Source organism: Ambystoma mexicanum, chromosome 5q (assembly GCF_040938575.1).
Source record: "Ambystoma mexicanum isolate Mex_15411 chromosome 5q, UKY_AmexF1_1, whole genome shotgun sequence".
NCBI lineage: Eukaryota > Metazoa > Chordata > Amphibia > Caudata > Ambystomatidae > Ambystoma > Ambystoma mexicanum.
In genome coordinates this window covers 1,098,836,498-1,098,854,489 of record NC_090933.1, presented here as the reverse complement: position 1 = coordinate 1,098,854,489, position 17,992 = coordinate 1,098,836,498, and positions in this window count along the sequence as shown.

The window sequence follows — 17,992 nt, the reverse complement described above, 5'->3', positions numbered from 1 at the left end:
CTCTCTGAGCACAGTGAGCAGGGAGTCCACGTCTGGTTGCCCCCAGGTAACTCAGGGTGACCAACACCAAGTTCCTTTCAAATATTTCAAAAAAGGTAGCTGGCGCTCCTCTCCAGAAAGAACAAGGCATGATAACCTGTTCTGAGGTGAGAGTTTGCAGCACACGCTTTTTGCTCACTCTGCCTTTCACAGATGGGAAATATCCATTTGCATATCAGTCTTTGTCCCGCCCACATGGGCAGTCCAGCACCGAAATGCTATGGCAATTCCTCTCTGAACAAGAGTACCAAAAGCAACCCCATACACGTGTTTCAGCCTTGTTGGGCCTCATCAGTGAGGTGAAGCTTTGCCTCTCTGAGCACAGTGAGCAGGGACCCACAAAACAGGCACCAGGAGGACTACAATAGATCTCATACCCGTACACGGGTGGTGATAGAGCAGACCTTCGGCCTTTTGAAGGCACGATTTTGTTGCCTCAGCCGGCAGGTGGGGCCCTCATCTACAGCCACGAGAAGGTGGCCAAGATCACCATGGCATGTGCAATGCTGCACAACATGTGCATCCATCGGAACGTGCCACTGCCCCCTGACGTGGGTCTGCTACCACCAGATGAGGAGGAGGAGGAGGAGGAGGAAGGAATGGCAGGACAGCATCACGGGGCCGATGCACAGGAGGGACGTCACGTGCAACAAGCATTGATTGACCAATATTTCTGAGTCACAAGTCAGCTGAGGGGGTGAGGATGACAGGACATTGGGCACTGGGTGTGGGGATACATGTACTACATGCACTGTGAGACATTAAAAGACACATGCACAATGATCAATCAGTTTTCCAGGATACACCAAACTGTGTATTGTATAATCATGTGAAAACGTGTACAAATAATCCTCCACCCTCACCCCCCTCCCCCCCAACTCCCACGCACACCCTCACCCCCCTCACCCTCCCCCCACAACAGCCCCACAATGGTCCCATCAATACTACATAGGCCACATGTGTGTGGCTTCATAGTCAATGGGCACGCCCCGAGCCTGAGGAATCATTTTCGCATTGTGCGTTGTGACCTGCGGACCGGGATGGTCTGCGTGGAGGAGCACTGGGAGGGTGGTTCCTCCTGCTGGGGCTGAGGTCTGGGGGTTGCTGCCTCCAGGGCATCAGCAATCCTGGCGAGCACCTCACAGAGCCGGTTTGTGGATGTAGTGATGACCTCGCCCAGAGCCTGCAGGTCATTGTGATGCACCAACCCCGATTTCCGGTTCTCCCGGAGAAACTCCTCAATCATGGCCGTGAGGTTCTGGGAGTGCACAGCTTCTGCGGCCGATGTGGGGGATGTGGTTGGCAGGCTCGGTATTGGGCCTGCAGGCCTCTCCGGTGTTTCAGCAGGGGAAGTGGGCTGATGTGAGACAGGTGTTACCCCTTCGCCTGTGAGACCTGGGCCATCACTCGACCCGGAGTCGCTGTGTGCAACCTGGCTGTATGATGGTGACTCAGGGCTGTAGACGTTGGTCTCCTCCACGTTGACCACCACGGAATAGGATGTGGGGCTGTCTGGCACACTAAGGAGGCACATGGCAGCATTCTCCCCTGACATGCTGGATTCCTCAGGGTGCAGAGTGGGGCATGTTTCAGGCGGAACTGCAGCCATGTCCAGGTGCGCGGGTGGGTGTTGTGTACCCTCCATGGGGGTTGCTGGAGCAGGTGGTGTAGTATGGGCCTTATGTCTGCCAGCAGGTATGCGCTGTACCCTGCCCCTGTCCCGGGAGGTACTTGGCCGGGAGCCTTCCTGCTCCTCACTTTCATGACCGCTACCTGTGGGGGGCAAGAGAGAGACAGCATGATCAATGATCTGGGGGTCATCATGACTTCAAGCCTATGGTAACACATTGGGAGAGCAGCGTCTTGGTGATATTTTGGTCGGTGAGTGAACTTGGCTTGGATGGTAAAAGCATACTGTTGGCGGGGTCAATCATGTTGGCGGAGTACTGTGGTGAGTGACATTGACCAGCTTTCTGTGTGGCATGGCCAATATGGGTGTCAGCCTTGCACCTGACATCATCCTGGGTCCCACTTGTTACGACATGGTTGCAGGGGGGGGGGGGTCTACGAAGCAAACATGATGTGACTCTTTGGCCGGCCCTTTGCGGTGAATTACATTAGGGATGCATGTACTGTTTGGACTCATGACACTCACCTGCATCAGCGGATGAGGGATCACCGCAATCCATTTCGCCCACACCTTCGATGGCTTCTGTGCCCGTCATCTCCGCACATGTTTCCTCCCAGGGCATCATTTTAATGGGTGAGCCTGGGCCTCCTCCTGTCTCCAGGGCCTGCTGACGGTTTGCTGACATGATGGCCCGCACCCTGAGACGGAGGTCATCCCAGCGTTTGCGGCAATGCGTTGTGCTGCGGGGGGTGTTCCCAACGGCGCTCACCCTCTGTGCGACCAACTCCCATATCTCCTTCTTTCTGAGGATGGTGGGCCTACGCATGTCGCTGCAGAATACGATATCTGCATGTTCATGCAGAGTGTCGACCAGGACCTGTAACTCATCCTGGGTGAATCTTTCTTTTCGGATGCGCGCAGCGCCCTTTTTCAGAACTTTAGGCATGATGATGTTCTCTGTTGTATATTTGGTCGATCTGGAGTCCTGTATGTCCTGTATGGAGAGGATTGCAATGGATTGTGATTTTAAATATGGCCGCCGTGATGCTTCCCGTTCCTGTGGGATGACGTTATTTCCGTTTCCGGTATTTAACGGTGGCCGTAATTTACGGTTAGCGTAAATTACGGTCTCCGCTAATTACGGATTCCATCGAAGGCAATGGTGTTAAATACGTCTAGGTTTATGGCGGTAAGGGGTTTGACGGGACCTTTTGCGCTATGCCGCAAGGGAGTTTACTGCCATGGTGGAATACTCGTGCACGCGAAGTCGGAATATGGTGGAAATAGCGCCTTCCAACCACATCGTACATGGTATTTACGCCATGGCGGTAATTACTGTTACTTACCGCCGGACTCGGAATGAGGACCATTGTGTTCTAAGTTAGAGTATTGACACATATCGCAGATTGAAAGTCCAGTTTCCCAAGGGAATTTGCTGCGAACATAAACTTCAGAAGAGACTGCAAGAGCCAGGGGAATGAAGTGTATTGGTACCACAGAGAGACTTCGGTGTAGGATAGACAGTGGTGCGAGGAGGTCTAGTGAATCCAAGAGCCAGAGACATAAAGGAAGAAGACCTGGCCATCGTAGATACTACTGTGCATCATTTCCTTATTAAACCCCTCTCCTGTCTTCCTGTACATCAGGGACTCTAGGTATGACACAAAAAGGGATCCATATCTCTAACAGAGACAAGGAGTGGCCTTTACAGGGAGGCTTAAAAAAGTACGAATCGCTGGTTAGGATTTGTCTTTACTTGAAGCAAAGCCTCCCTATTTGGGAAATTATAATATTCCAGCTAGTCCTCATATAAATAGAATTGCACACTTTAGACTTTCAAGGCACGCAGATGAACCAAATCAAAGTCCTGAGTTGTTTAACTATGACTTTTCAGTAGTTAAAAGAAGGATAGTGACTTAAATGAGTGTGTTCAGTTTTTCTTTTTCATTTTATTTTTTATATCACATAAAAGTATCTTTCAATGCAGCCAAGGAGAAGGAGTGCCACAACCATGCAAAAAAATCATACTTTTGTAAGGTGACTGACAAAGGTCAATCTAGTGAAAATATGGTTACATATTCTGCCAACATATTTAGGAGACAACAGGTCAATATTACAGAGGAATGCTATGTACTCTAATGCTTTAAGGGTTTATATTTTTAGTATATATAGAATTGTAGATCCCCTGAATTTTGAACTATATTTTGAAAGGTAGTCTTTTCTTTATTGTGTTTATGCAAAATTACTATTTTACATTAATGAAGTATACAGGGCATATTTAGATCAATGTAGGCATATACTAAACAAATTTCTAAGCAATATATTGTTCAATATGTCTGGGAATGAAGCACAGAGTTTTACTCTCTGACAAGTAATATCATTGATGATGCTGTTAGTTGTGTCACTGTGATGTCAACTTTGGTGTCAACTGTGATGTAATCAGTGTACTCAAATGTCCAGTGATGTCATAGATGATGTCAAAAGCCATTTTATAAGTTATATCATCTTTGATGTCATTAAACAGTTGCAATGTGTTCATGGGCTGTGATGCTTTCGGTTGGGGGGCTCAGAATGAGGTTGTATCACTATATTTCTGAAATTTCAGGATGTGTTTATGCTATATCTCCTATCACCTGTAAAGCTTCACATCTTTCATGTGCTATCATACGTGATGGTAACATTGTTTTGATTTACAATGATACCAGTCTATTTATAAGTTGTGCAAGACATTTTGGGCAAAAGTATAATGACATGTAATACCCAGTCCCATAGTCCATGATCTATAAAAAGTCCATAGTATCATGTTAAAAAAACACTCCTCTCTTGATGCCTTAATTCACACATATCTTTCACTCTCCTCCCCTCTCACCACCACACTCTCCTGGTCAGACCACTCTCTCCTCTTCGCTCACCTGGGTCCTCTCGGACCTCTGACCGCATGCCCCCCCAGCCATGCCAACCTCATTCACTAACATCCGTTCGATAAAAAGAGTGTCAATTGCTGCCTTCACATCTACCTTCATCCCTCCTCTCCCCCACTTTAGACACAACCTCTGACTCTTCTCTTAGCAACCTCCATCTTGCCATTACTAATACCCTTAACATTCCTGCCCCAGTCATGTAAACCCACATGAAACATGCCTCTAAGCATTACACCTGGTATGACCCCGAGCTTGCAGCCCTGAAACACAAGTGCAGAGCTGTGGAATGGAGGTGGCAGACCTCAGGCTCAAACTCTGACTAACTGGCCTGTTGACTGATGCAAAGGCAATGCAGACTCTCCATCTGCACCAGAAAAAGGACCCACATGCAGTCTTGCATCTCTGGTGCATCCAACAACACAGCTGATTTCTTTCAAATCTGCAAGGATCTAGCCAACCCCTTCACAGTCTCGTCCTCACCTTTCCCTCCCAGGTCCATTGCAATGCACTGGTCTTACACTTCACTGCAAAGACCTAGGACATTCTGAGCACACTTGCATCACTCTTCCACTACCCCTCCATCTCCTCCACCCCTTTGCCAATTAAGGCCTCACATCCTCCCTCTCCCTTTCTCTCATCCTTCTCTCCTATCATACCTGATGAGGTCACCAGAGTTGTCTGCTCCATGAAGGTCTTCACCAAACAGGTTTCCCCCTGCTCCTCCATAACCTTTAAGGACAACAAAGGCTCCCTTTCCCCTGCACTCACTGATTTCTGCAACCACTCTTTTGCTACTGGATCTTTCCCCTCCTCTCTCAAGCACTCCTTTGTGTGCCCCCTCCTCAAAAAACCTTCTGCAGATCCACCTTGTCCAGCCAACTACTGCCCCACATTTCTCACAACCTTCCTTGGGAAACTCTCGGAGAAGCTGGTGTTCCCCCAACTGACCCAGCACACTGAACTTGTAGGTTGCCTCCATGATCATCAATCTGGTTTCCGAGCATCCAGAGGCACGGAAAATCATTCTTTCGAACACCTGTTAGGAATTGTTTGCATCTCTTGGCTCCAAATCTCCAACTGTTCTCATTCTAATTGATCTCTCCTCTACATTTGACACAATCAACCAATCCATCCTCCACAATACCCTAGGTACCTCAGAGTGGGCACTGGACTGGCTGACCTCCTTCCTCAGTGACCATCCATCCCAGGTTACTCTGGGCTCTTTCTCCTCCCCACCTCTATCGCCACCTGTGGTATCCCTCAGGGCTCCAACCTTTCTCACTGGCTCTTTAACAGCTGCATTGCTCAACTTGCACACCTCATTTCTGCTTTCTCCCCAAACTTAGAGTGCTATGCAGATGACAGACAACTCTTCTTCAAACTTCCCCCCAATTCTCTTCTTACTGCCTCCTTCATTCCTGACTGCCTATCTGTCATCCAGTCCTGGTGTACTTCCACTGATCTCTGCCTCAACACCAGCAAGACTGAGATCCTTCTGATTCGGACTCCTGCTCCCTCTTTCTGTCCTTCATTCTGGCCATCTTCTATGGGCTCTCCCCCTTCTCCTTCATCTGAAGCCAGGAACCTTGGAGTCATCTCTGACTCCTCCCTTTCCTCCTTCCCTCACATTCAGGACCTTGCCAAGAGTTCCCACTTTTAACTCCACCTCCTCGAAGGAATTCTCCTTTTCCTCACTTTCCCCCAGAACCTCAATGTCTCTAGTGCTCTGGTTCTCTTTAGGCTAGACTACTTCAATCGCCTCTTCCTTAATGTACCCTCTTCGGCGCCAAAACCCCTCCAGCTAATCCAGAGTAGGGCTGCAAGACGTATCCTTGGTCTCAAGTTCAGGAATTGCATCCCTCCATCCCTAAAAACTCTTCACTGGTTCCCGGTTGCTGCAAGGATCAAATTTAAATTCCTCTGCATCATCCACAAGGATGTCTATGGCCAGGGACCACACTATCTACAACCTGCTCTCACTAAATACTCCCCCTCCAGATCGTTATGTTCCTATGGAACCAACTCTCTATGTGAAAAGTGCTTCGCTAAACAGTGAGCTGGTGGCCGATCTCTTTCCTCAGCAGGCTTCCTGCTATTGAACAGACTCCCTCTTCCTCTTCGTCTTCAGCCGTATCACCACAAATTCCAGAAGCTCTGCAAGACTCTCCTTTTCACCTCCTCCTTCCCTTCCTCCCTCCTCTGCTAAATTTCACAGGTGCTGACATTGCTGACCAGAGCCCTTATGTATCCTCCTGGGTCCTGGCCCCCCACACCCAATCATCTCCAGCCTCGCCCCTCCCAGCACTGTACCTTGGCATCCAATGGCTCTATGTCACCACAGGCCTGCACTTACTTATGTATTGATGGCTGACCACTCCACCTATGCACTTACAGCTGCTCACTCCCTAGCACTTCCCTCTTGATACATCTAGCACTTACCCCCACTCCCTCTTCCCTCCGTCTCTCTGAACTTGCACATTCTGAATGCTCACAAGGCCTAGTAGATCTATCTTTTACTGTTATATTTGTTTCATTCCCAGGTTACCTCCCTGTTGCCCTGTGGATGCTTTGAAACACAATTTAATTGATGTATAAGCGCCTTACAAATACACAATAAATACAAATACATTGGGCTCAAAAAACACATCATACAGATCCCATTCACATTTCATAAGCTGTAAATCAGGGGGTTTCATTAAAAGATGTTTTAAGTCTCTAAACAATATTAAGATCATGTCAGTAATATTACCCATGCACACCCTTTATTTGGGTGGAGCTACATCACAAGTAGTAACAGTGTTGACTCTGATGATCAGGTGAAAGATCAGATATTGACTTGGAGAGACCTGGTACAACAGCTGACGATAAATAACATTAACAAGCCACAACCTCTGTCAAAGTTTTTTCTGCTGCTGATGTTGCTCTTGCTAGTGAGGGTGGCACAGATTGTTAGATACATACCTGCCACTCTCCTTTTTCCGCAATTTTACCACAGGCTGGGCCAGACACCAGCAGGCTTTGTACTGCGCCAGGCGCACACCATGCTCTTGTAACACTGGAAATCACGAATTGAACAGGCAGCACAATAAAAAACCACCACACATGCTCATAATTCTACACTTTATATGATGATTTTTGATCTATTAGCAAAACAAGAAACACTTCCAGTAGCCTTAGTTGTGGATGAGGAAACAACCAATATCAGTAATGTACACTGGTGAATGGGGGAAAATGAAGCACATATCAAACCACGTTTAGTTTTCCTGTTTGTTTTGAGAAACCCTTTCTGACATGCATTATTAATGTGTGTAACTCAACATGGAACAAGTTCACCCTTAGTTGTACCCCCACCTGCCTACTGTTAGGTTAGTAAGGAAATTAGGACACACCCTAATTTCGTCCCTATTAATGCTCACTCTACTTCACTTATGACTCTGGCAAACCCAGCCTGAAATCTGGACTCCACTCTGCAGCAGCCCCAACCTTTCAGCTGACAGGATCCCAGGACCCTGCACCACTCTGAACTCTGTCATGCTGCCAGCTACCCACAGATATGATAGTTCTCAGCGGCTTTCAAGGCCTAGGTCTCTCAATTGTGCTTGGACCAGCACACTAAACAAGATGGACGTGTTTTCTCACTCGATGCAAACAGAGGTGGCAAAAGCTCATCGCTCTTCCCCATTCAAAGCCCTTGAATCTCTTTTTCTGGTAAGCCCCAAATCTCTTTCAAAATCCAGCAGACAAAAACCCCAGCCCTTGCTAGAAGTCAGAGTTTTTAAAGCCCAGCTCAGGTTTAAAGTTGCAGCCTCAATCCGCAGACTCTGTCAAAGATCCAGCCAAAAAGTCCAAAGACCAAAAACCAAAAGCCCCTCCTTGCCTCTCACTGTCTCTTATATCCCTTCTCCGCAATCCAGTCTTTCCTGATATATCACATATGGATTCTGAACATATTTTCCTCCTATTTGGTGATTTATTTATCTTATTTATTTTTACATTCATAAAGCGCTTTAAACCCAGGCACATTAAGGCGCTGTTATAATTAAAGTTACATGGGGGGGGGGTTATAATGTAGGTAGGAAAATAGAATTGTTCGAGCATCTCAGATGCTGCACTCAGTGAACTGCCAGATATTTAAAAGTTTATGAAAGGACCAGTAGGCTTGTACAGCTCTCAAGGTATGGGGGAGACCGTTCCCGGGTTTTGCAGCCATTACTGGGAAACTGGCACTGCCAGCCCTGGATAGTCTGTAGTTCGGCATGAGAAGGTGATGAGCGAAGGCAATTCTGGTTGGTCTCTTAGACTGAGCTTCAATGATTCTCCTTCCATGAAATCACTTCAACTTTATCATGTGTTGGAACATTCAATACACTCTAGTACCTTCTAGGATCCAGTTCACCCACCTTCGATGGTTTTTGTCAGACTGTATTCTTCCTTGTTCGCTCGCTCAGAGGGAAATGCCACACATTTCTTCCTTTCCTGCGCTCCTGCATGAACAATGAACATGTTCATTTCCCAAGGCCTCATCATTTTGTTATATCGCTCACAGCATCTCACCTTGCAAACAGGCTGCTCATCTTTCCAATTTCTGCTTCATTTTTTGAATGACACAATTAGGCTTAAAACATTTTAGTAAAAACTAAGGAATATGTGTTCAACTATGAGCTAAGTCTTAGCACTCCAGGTCACCCCCTTTCAGTACCTAATGCTAATGCACGGTTGTGCATTAGCATAAAATTGATCAATTCGACATTCTGATTGAACCATTTATGCCGTGTATTCTCATTTTGTCAGTGCTCCTCAGAGTTACTTCATAGCCAGTGGAGTCTGTGCGCCTGCCACAGTGTTGGTACTATCAGACACTGTGGGCTACAACTCCGGTCCACACACCCACCCTTATGCTAAGTCTTAGCACTCCAGGTCACCCCCTTTCAGTACCTAATACTACAGTCACCTCCCTTTTTAGTGATCCATGTTACTAATTCCAGTTAGTAATTCATGTATTACACTACACAGCACATAGCCTGTGCAGCACATATTCTTTAGCACATAGCCCTCCCTACATTCTAGAGCATTGCAAACAGTTCCCATCAGTTTGAAGTGTTCGGCATAATGTGTCCACTGTAAAATGATGTTGCCGTGCTGACACACACCCTCCTTTATGACCTCCAGCTTCAGGTTCTCACAATCCATTGTTCATAACAAAGACATTAGAAACAAAGCACACATTTAAAAAAACAACCTCCCAAAAAATTCAAACACAAAATCAAATTCACATAATAAGAGAAACTACACACAACAAAGGGTGAGGAGGACCACAAGGAACGGCAATATTAACTAATGCACTCCAGGAAGCTGACTGGCAGAATGGGACCCACAGGCACACCTGACTCCTCAAAAGCAATGAAACAATACCAGTAGGAAAGCAGTGGCCACCACTAGTAGTACCGTGAACTAATGAGCCTCATGGTTGCCAAGTTGTTCACCATCACAAATAGACAAGCCATTTCATATTGTGTGCATCCAGCAGGTGATGTTGCCTTACACTGCTTGATGCCATGAGCTTGACACGCAGGATTCTGCCAGCAGTTACAATTCAGTGGAGACAAATGCTTCCTGTAAAGAATGGAATGTGCCTCGCGGCGGTCACGCGCGCTCTCGAGCTTGGTTGTAATGAGAGTCGCGTGACCGCAGCGAGGAACGGCAGTTGGGGAGAGATGAAAGGCGGCCTGAAGGAAGAGGGGCGACTGGCGAGCTCCGTGTGAAAATAAACAATTACTTGTTTATTCAGTGTGGCCTCCCTTCTTCAAGTGGCGACGAGGGGGCACACAGAGCTTGCCGAGGAGCCTAGCGACGTTCCTTTGTAGTGGAATGTGCTATTAATAGCTGTAAACAGGAGGAAGCCGGTGGAGAGGAGGGAGCCTGAAGAGCAGCTGTCTCCGCAGTGCCTCGGAGCGTGGCAATGCAGGGGGACATTCTCCCCACTCTCATGTGAACGGCCACACAAGGAAAGGCTGTCTGTCCTGGTGGGTGCTGCCCACTCCCCCTCTCATTGGACACTAAGGTGAGGAGCAGGGAGAGGGGGTGTTGGGGGCATAGCCAGAGAGGAGGCGCAAGTAAGGAAAATTCTGTGTAGATGAAAACACCATAAGAGGGGTGTGTTCAGGACAGAACATTAACGATACAGTAGAAGTGAAACCCCAGTGGCTGGTAGGGTGCACAGGAAGACTGCCTCCCAGAGGACAGTAAAGCAATGGCATAGTCTGAATTATATGGTGTGTCAAAGTAAGACTGTAATATTGTGAATAAACACTATTCATATATAAGAATCACCTAAAAGGACAGCACAGGAGACTGGCAGAAAGTAGTGGAGACAAAAGTAAAGTTACACCAAGGGCGAAAATTGGAAAGTAAGCCACTAAGTACAAGAAAATGGCTGCGGCAAGTATGTCACCTCCGCCACCGTTCCTGTCAGAACCTGGTGCTCCACCTATAAGGTGGGATAGGTGGAAGAAGCTTTTTGACACGCACCTGATTGCCATTGGAGGGGATAAGTTTGCAGCAGCAAGAAAGGAGGCAATCCTGCTGCACAATTTGGGAACCGAAGGCAGAAGTGTTTATGATGGATTACCGGATCCTCCACAAGAAGGCCAGGGAGAAATGGACCAGTATTCTATAGCAGAAAAGAAGTTGGAGGTCCATTTTGAGGCCAAGAAAAATATAACATTTGAGAGACACAAGTTCTTCCAAAGAATACAAGATCCACAAGAGCCGGTTGAAAACTTCATTGCAGCATTGAGGTCTCTTAGTCATACGTGCGAATTTGGGCCGCTCACTGACTCTCTTATAAGGGACCAATTAGTCCGTTGCACAAATAACATAAAGATACAAGAGAGGTTACTATCAAAGGATGCATCACTGGAGTTGGCCATAGAAATGGCAAGGAGTATGGAACAGACCCATAAATATATGACCACTATGAAGGGAGACAAGTCAGAGGGAGAAGTGGCTGCTGTGAAGGGATTTCGCAAGACTGGCTTCAACAAAGAAATCAAATGCTACAAGTGCGGTAGTAACCGTCATATTTCCACAAGCATGTTTTGTCCAGCCAGGAACATCTTGTGTTTAAAATGCAAAAAGAAAGGGCATTTCGCGAGAGTGTGTAGGGAATCAGGGACAGTGCAGAGCATTGAAGCAGGAGGAAGAATGGCGGAACAAGGTGAAGATTTAGAAGTGGGAAGGATCAACCAAACAAAGCATGTATTGGAAGTAACAAAAGTATCAAGCAAGGGAGGTGCACCCACCGATGTATTCATGGTTGATGGAAGAGTGGTGACAATGAAGGTGGACAGTTGCTCACCGTGGACATTAATGTCCAAGGCGACATTCTTGAGTTGCATGCAAGGAGACGTGACAAAATTAAAGGAGCATAATATTGAGCCGTATGCATATGGAAATGTTAAAATTGGAATTATAGGGATGTTCTGAGCTTCCATCAAGTACAAAGGGAGGAGCTGTGAAGCAGAGATATACGTTACTCAAGAAGGTTCTTCACTTCTGGGATGGGAAGAACAGTGGAAATTGGGAATCAGGATACAGGCAAATGCAGAGAGACCAGTTGATGTAGCTGAATTGAAGGATAAATGGGAAAAAGAGTATCCCATGGTGTTTCAGGAGGAACTGGGATTGTTGAAAGGTTTTGAACATGAAATTCAATTAAAGGCAGGGGCCAGTCCGAAGGTGCACAAGGTGAGACCAGTACCTCACGGATTGAATGAGAAACTCAAAGAAGAAGTGGAGTCGTTACTCCAAAGAGGAATAATAGAGAAGAGTGAAAGCTCGGAATGGCTATCACCGGTAGTAGTAGCAGCTAAGACCAATGGAGACATTAGGTTATGCGTGGATTTGAGAGATCTGAACAGAAATATACTAGTGGATAGACATCCCTTACCAATAATAGGTGATCAGCTATCAGTACTGAACAATGCCAAAGTGTTTTCAGTTATTGATCTTTCACAAGCTTATCATCAGATCCCGTTGAAGGAGGATTGTCAACACCTGACAGCATTTATCACGGTGTTTGGTTCATTTAGATACTGTAGGATGCCATTTGGGCTGGCGTCCGCAGCAGCCGTGTTCCAAAGAGTCATGGAGACGGTGTTGAGTGGAGTGAAAAACATTATTGTGTTCCAGGACGATGTGTTGATATATGCTAGTTCTACTGAAGAACATGATGAAGTGTTGAGACAAGTGTTAAGCAGATTGGGGGAGGCAGGGTTGACGGTGAAGAGGAGCAAGTGTAAGATTTCAGTACATAGGGTGGAGTATCTGGGACATGAGATAGATGAGCAAGGGGTGAGGCCAAAAAAGAACTTGGTGGAAGCAGTAAGGTGCGCACCTGTACCCAAAGATAAAGAGCAGGTGAAATCATTTCTCGGTTTGGCCGAATATTATCATAGATTTGTGAAGGATTTTGCCAAGGTATCAGTGCCTCTCAGAATGTTGCTAAAAAAGGGAGTGAGGTTTGAATGGTCTAAGGAATGTGATGTAGCTTTTGAGTGTATTAAGCAAGCAGTGGGTGAGGCGCCATCCATAGGTAGATTTGAACCCAAGGACAAAACGGTATTGGTAGTGGATGCGAGCATGTTGGGACTGGGTGCGACGTTAGTGCAGTACAATAAGGACAATACTGAGATAGTGATAGCATTTGCGTCTAGGACGCTAAGAGGGGCAGAGAGCAAATATTCTGTCACTGAAAGAGAAACTTTGGCCATGTTTTGGGCAGTAAGTCATTTTAAGTTCTTCTTGTGGGGAAGAGGATTTGTGGTCAGGTCGGATGTGGTAGTTCTGGAAGGTGGGGAAGTTTGGTCGAAAGGAAGATTGGCGAAGGCGGGTGATGAGAAAAGGAGTGAAGATGAGGAGCAGTTGAGGAAGGTGGAGAGGAATAACATTAAATTTAATTAAAAGGTGAGAGGAGAGGTGCCGGATGAAAACAGGGAAAGGACAGGTGGGAAGGTCAGAGAAGATGATAGTCAAAGGTCAAAAGTCAAAGAGGATTCTTTACACAGAGCCAGGTCTAAGCCGGTGTGGATGAGGGATTATGAGACTTGACATTATAGTGTTCAGGTCGTGTTTAAAGTATCTTTTAATGTAAATGTACACGGAGGATACTAGGTCAAGTGCAAGTTGTACAAGTCTGTCGATTTTCTGTTATATTCTGGTTCAAACAAATTCTCTGATTAATTTTAACTATAGTTGTTAAGTTTTACATTACAGTTATAAGTATTACATGATGTATATTTGCTCTGTTTGAGGGGGAAGATATGTAAAGAATGGAATGTGCCTCGCGGCGGTCACGCACGCTCTCGAACTTGGTTGTAATGAGAGTTGCGTGACCGCAGCGAGGAACGGCAGTTGGGGAGAGATGAAAGGCGGCCTGAAGGAAGAGGGGCGACTGGCGAGCTCCGTGTGAAAATAAACAATTACTTGTTTATTCAGTGTGGCCTCCCTTCTTCACTTCCCTTTGATTTGCCCTACTGTAATGACAGTGCTTTAAACAGATTTAAAAGAATGGGCGAGTCCACCATCACCATGTTAGGTTTGCAAGAACTATACTAGTGTGGGACAATGGAGCATGGAATTGGACAAATCTTTGACCTTATGTCCCTATGCACGCCCACAGAACATCGTAATAAATAATTTCGGAAATAACACTTCCTCCTTTTGCATCAAGAATGGAAAGCAACCTGCTATGCCAGTTTTCTCTTCCCAATTAGGAAGGTGTCATCAAGGCTTTAAGCATAACAACAAACAGTGTTTGTGAAAGTCTGGAATTCACTGTGGTGAAAATAAATGTGCACGTCCTACAACACCATATCCCAAGCAGACTTGCCTTGTAGCTCACAAGGCCACACACATCTGCTGCTGCCACCACTTCCAAGGGCCTTAACCAGCTTCAAATGCACCCCTGGAGTGGCTTAGATGCAGTGGCCAATATCATAATGATTGCTGGCGGCCCAGTAACTGGACAGACACTTTCAAGCCTTAGAAAATGATGCTGACCAGCAAGAGATGCTGAAGATAGCATGCTTCATCACATTTGTTTGAGAAGTTATTAAAATGCACGGTTGCGCATCAGCATAACATTGATCAATTCATTCGACATTCTGATTGAGCCGTGTAGGCCGTGTATTCTCGTTTTGTCAGTGTTTCTTAGAGTTACCTGCCAGTGTAAATGCACTATTCATAGTTTAGTAGATGCAATACTGATGCACCCCATGAGGACTGTATGACTGCATTGGTATATTTTTTAATTTTTTTAAAAATGTGGTTAGTTGATAAAATCAACCTTTCAAATGTTAAAACTTTGGTAAACAAATGTACAACACATTTAAACCAATTAAAAGAACCATACAAACCCACAATGATTCATTATGATTTGTATATTTGTGAAACACTGCAGTCACACTAAGAATAACATTGGGAAGAACCATCTAAAAAGCGTAAGACTTTAGAAAATGCACCCATTCAGGTGAATCCAACTAAGAGGAATTCCTAAAGCACGTGACTTTATCTTTCAAAGCAAAGACTACATGGGACCACCTAATATCTGGGAATGTAAGCCCCCTTTGTGTTTAGACATCATCACTATTATAATTGGAACTCTGGATACCTTTCCACCACACCAGCATTTTGGCAAACGAAACAGCTAATTGCTTAAAGGGAGATTTAAGAAATGGTGCTGCCAAACTTGAAAAGGCAAATATGGCAAGTGGGATCGTTTGTATTGTTATACTTTCCAGCATCTCACACCAGGCTGGGCTCATAGTTGAACACATAGTCCTTAGTTTCTACTAAAATGTTTTAAGCCTAATTGTGTCATTTATGCTTGTGGGAATGAATAGACAGACATCAGTTATGTCCCTATATCTTATGTAGAATGAAACAGGGAATGTGACCAATGTTCATCAAAGAACGTGCCCTGGGATAGACCCATCCGATCAGATATATGAGAATATGTCAGCTTTTGTGAAACCTTCATCTCAGACTGACCCATTTACATTTCCTCATTGGTCGGTCTGATACCTATTGCTACCAGCAGAAGTTCAATGTCAAAGATAACAGGCACAGGTGCTGAAACCCTTATGACAGGAATATAAACTAGATGTGCGTCTGAACTATCTATTTGGTTGACTGACAGTAATTAACTAATGTATGCGGTAAGGTCATTGGATCACCTAAGTGAAATAATGAATAGTTGCTTGATGTCTAAATCATCTAAGAGATGCTAAAAGAGAATAACTCTTGGTTTGATAGCGTGTGTAGGGAACTGAATTAAAACCTGTTAGCAATACTGAAATCCCAAATGGCCGCATAACACTATAACGCTAGCTTGTGAACATTTTCAATTCGACCAAGAGAGAGTCAAGAAAGTGGCAAGTGAAAGAGTGAGATGAATTACAGCTAACCTGTGATAAAAGAAAAATTCTAGAGATTGTGGGAAAATTGGTTACAAAAGGTACCAAGCTGTTAGCTTGAACCTGTCACAATAGAGACCAGTGGTATGCCTTTAATAGTAATATGTATATGGCTACTTATAAGGAGCCTGTAATAGAAGGATGTCACCACTGTTCCCAGTCACTCATTGATGAAATTACCCCAGAAGACCTGGAAGGATATATGAGTGAACTTACCTGTATTAAAGCCACTGGTCCAGACGGAACGCCAGGTGACTTCTATAAGTGCAATCCAGGTTTCTGGGTCAAATTATTAACACACTTGTTCCAATCTGTTTTTCTAACAGGTGAGTCACCAGCCAAAGGTTTACCAGTGCAATAGTACCTATTCTTTTTAAAGGGAGATTGGTCAAAATGTGAGTGCTATAGACTGATCACAATAAATTATGTCTACCTCACGTGGGAAGTTTGTATTTAGATGCACTTGATAAAATCTCAGATGCACAAATGTCTGAATTTGTCCTTGATAATAGGTAAATATGTAGAAATTGAGGGACCAGGCTTATGTTAGGCTTTTATGGACCTATGCTTGGCTTTTGATTCCATGCATAGGCCTATGTTATAGGATATACTGGACATAGACATTGATTTGCTAAGTATAATTGCTCAGCTATAGTCAATAAGAACAGTTTTGTTCTCCATCATAATGCAGGATGTCAAACTCAGGAATGTAGAATTTTGCCTGGGGTTTGACTCGGATATGGAATATCTCCCTTGCTATTGAATTTGTATTTAATGGCTTGATAGGAGCCTTGCTTCATCTGACATTGGATGTCCCACAAATGGGTGATTGGCTGCTACCTTGTCTGGCGTATGGTGACGATATTGTGTTAAATGGTAGGACTCCGAAAGCCATGCAGAAATTATTGGATGGGTATATCTTATTCATGACAGCTCACAGGGTTAAGGTGAATGTTAACAAATCTAAAATAATGATTGTGGAAAAAAGAAGAGTAAACTGTCCTCTAAATTTCAAATTAGCTCAGAAGTACTGGAGGAGGTTGATTCTTTTAACTACTTGGGCATCTGTTTTAATAGAAATAGAACATGTCAGATTCATGCCCAGACTCTAACAGTGTGTATGGCACAATCCAAAACTGGAATAACATGCGTTATGGCTAATTATGGAGGTAACACCATAGTCAACAAAAAGAAAAACGAATTGGAAACTTTTGACCACTCCCTTTACACTTAAAACCTTTGTGTGAACACACCATTGGCCTCTTTTTGTCTATATTACTGAGTCAACAGCGGCATAGAGTGACTGTCAAATATATTGAAAAACGATTTATTCCAGGTAACTATATAGAAAGACACATACAACATAACAGTTATCAGACAAAATATACACTACACAAAATGTTCATCAATGTGTCTGGGGATTAGTAGTAGGTGACTTAGTCATCATATTTGCAACATTGGGCTGATATGATCAACACCCAGATATTCAGGTATGTGATTGTTATAATCAGAGTTCAAAATATATACTGATCAAGATCGAACAGTCTATCCACTTGCAAAAGTTCTTAAAAATGGGAGCACCGAAGAATTCCAGAGTAGGATGCCAGACGACTCTGCTAAATCACCATAGAAGAGTCGTCTGGTGTCCTGCTCTGGTTGCACGCATCTATGTTGCTTCACGATACTGTGCCTTGAGAAAGCCCGAACAAGGGTGAAACAATAGCATGTGCCTCCAAGTAGGAGAATGTTGGCACCATGTACAGTCTGGGGCATGTTGTAAACATCTGTAAATAAGATATCAATTAAACTTTAACTTAGAGCAATTTAGAAATTAGTATATTCTTATTCCAATACGATAGAAGCCCATGCACATGATTTTGACATAGCAACCTACCATAATTACATCTATTTCATTTTACGCCTGCATG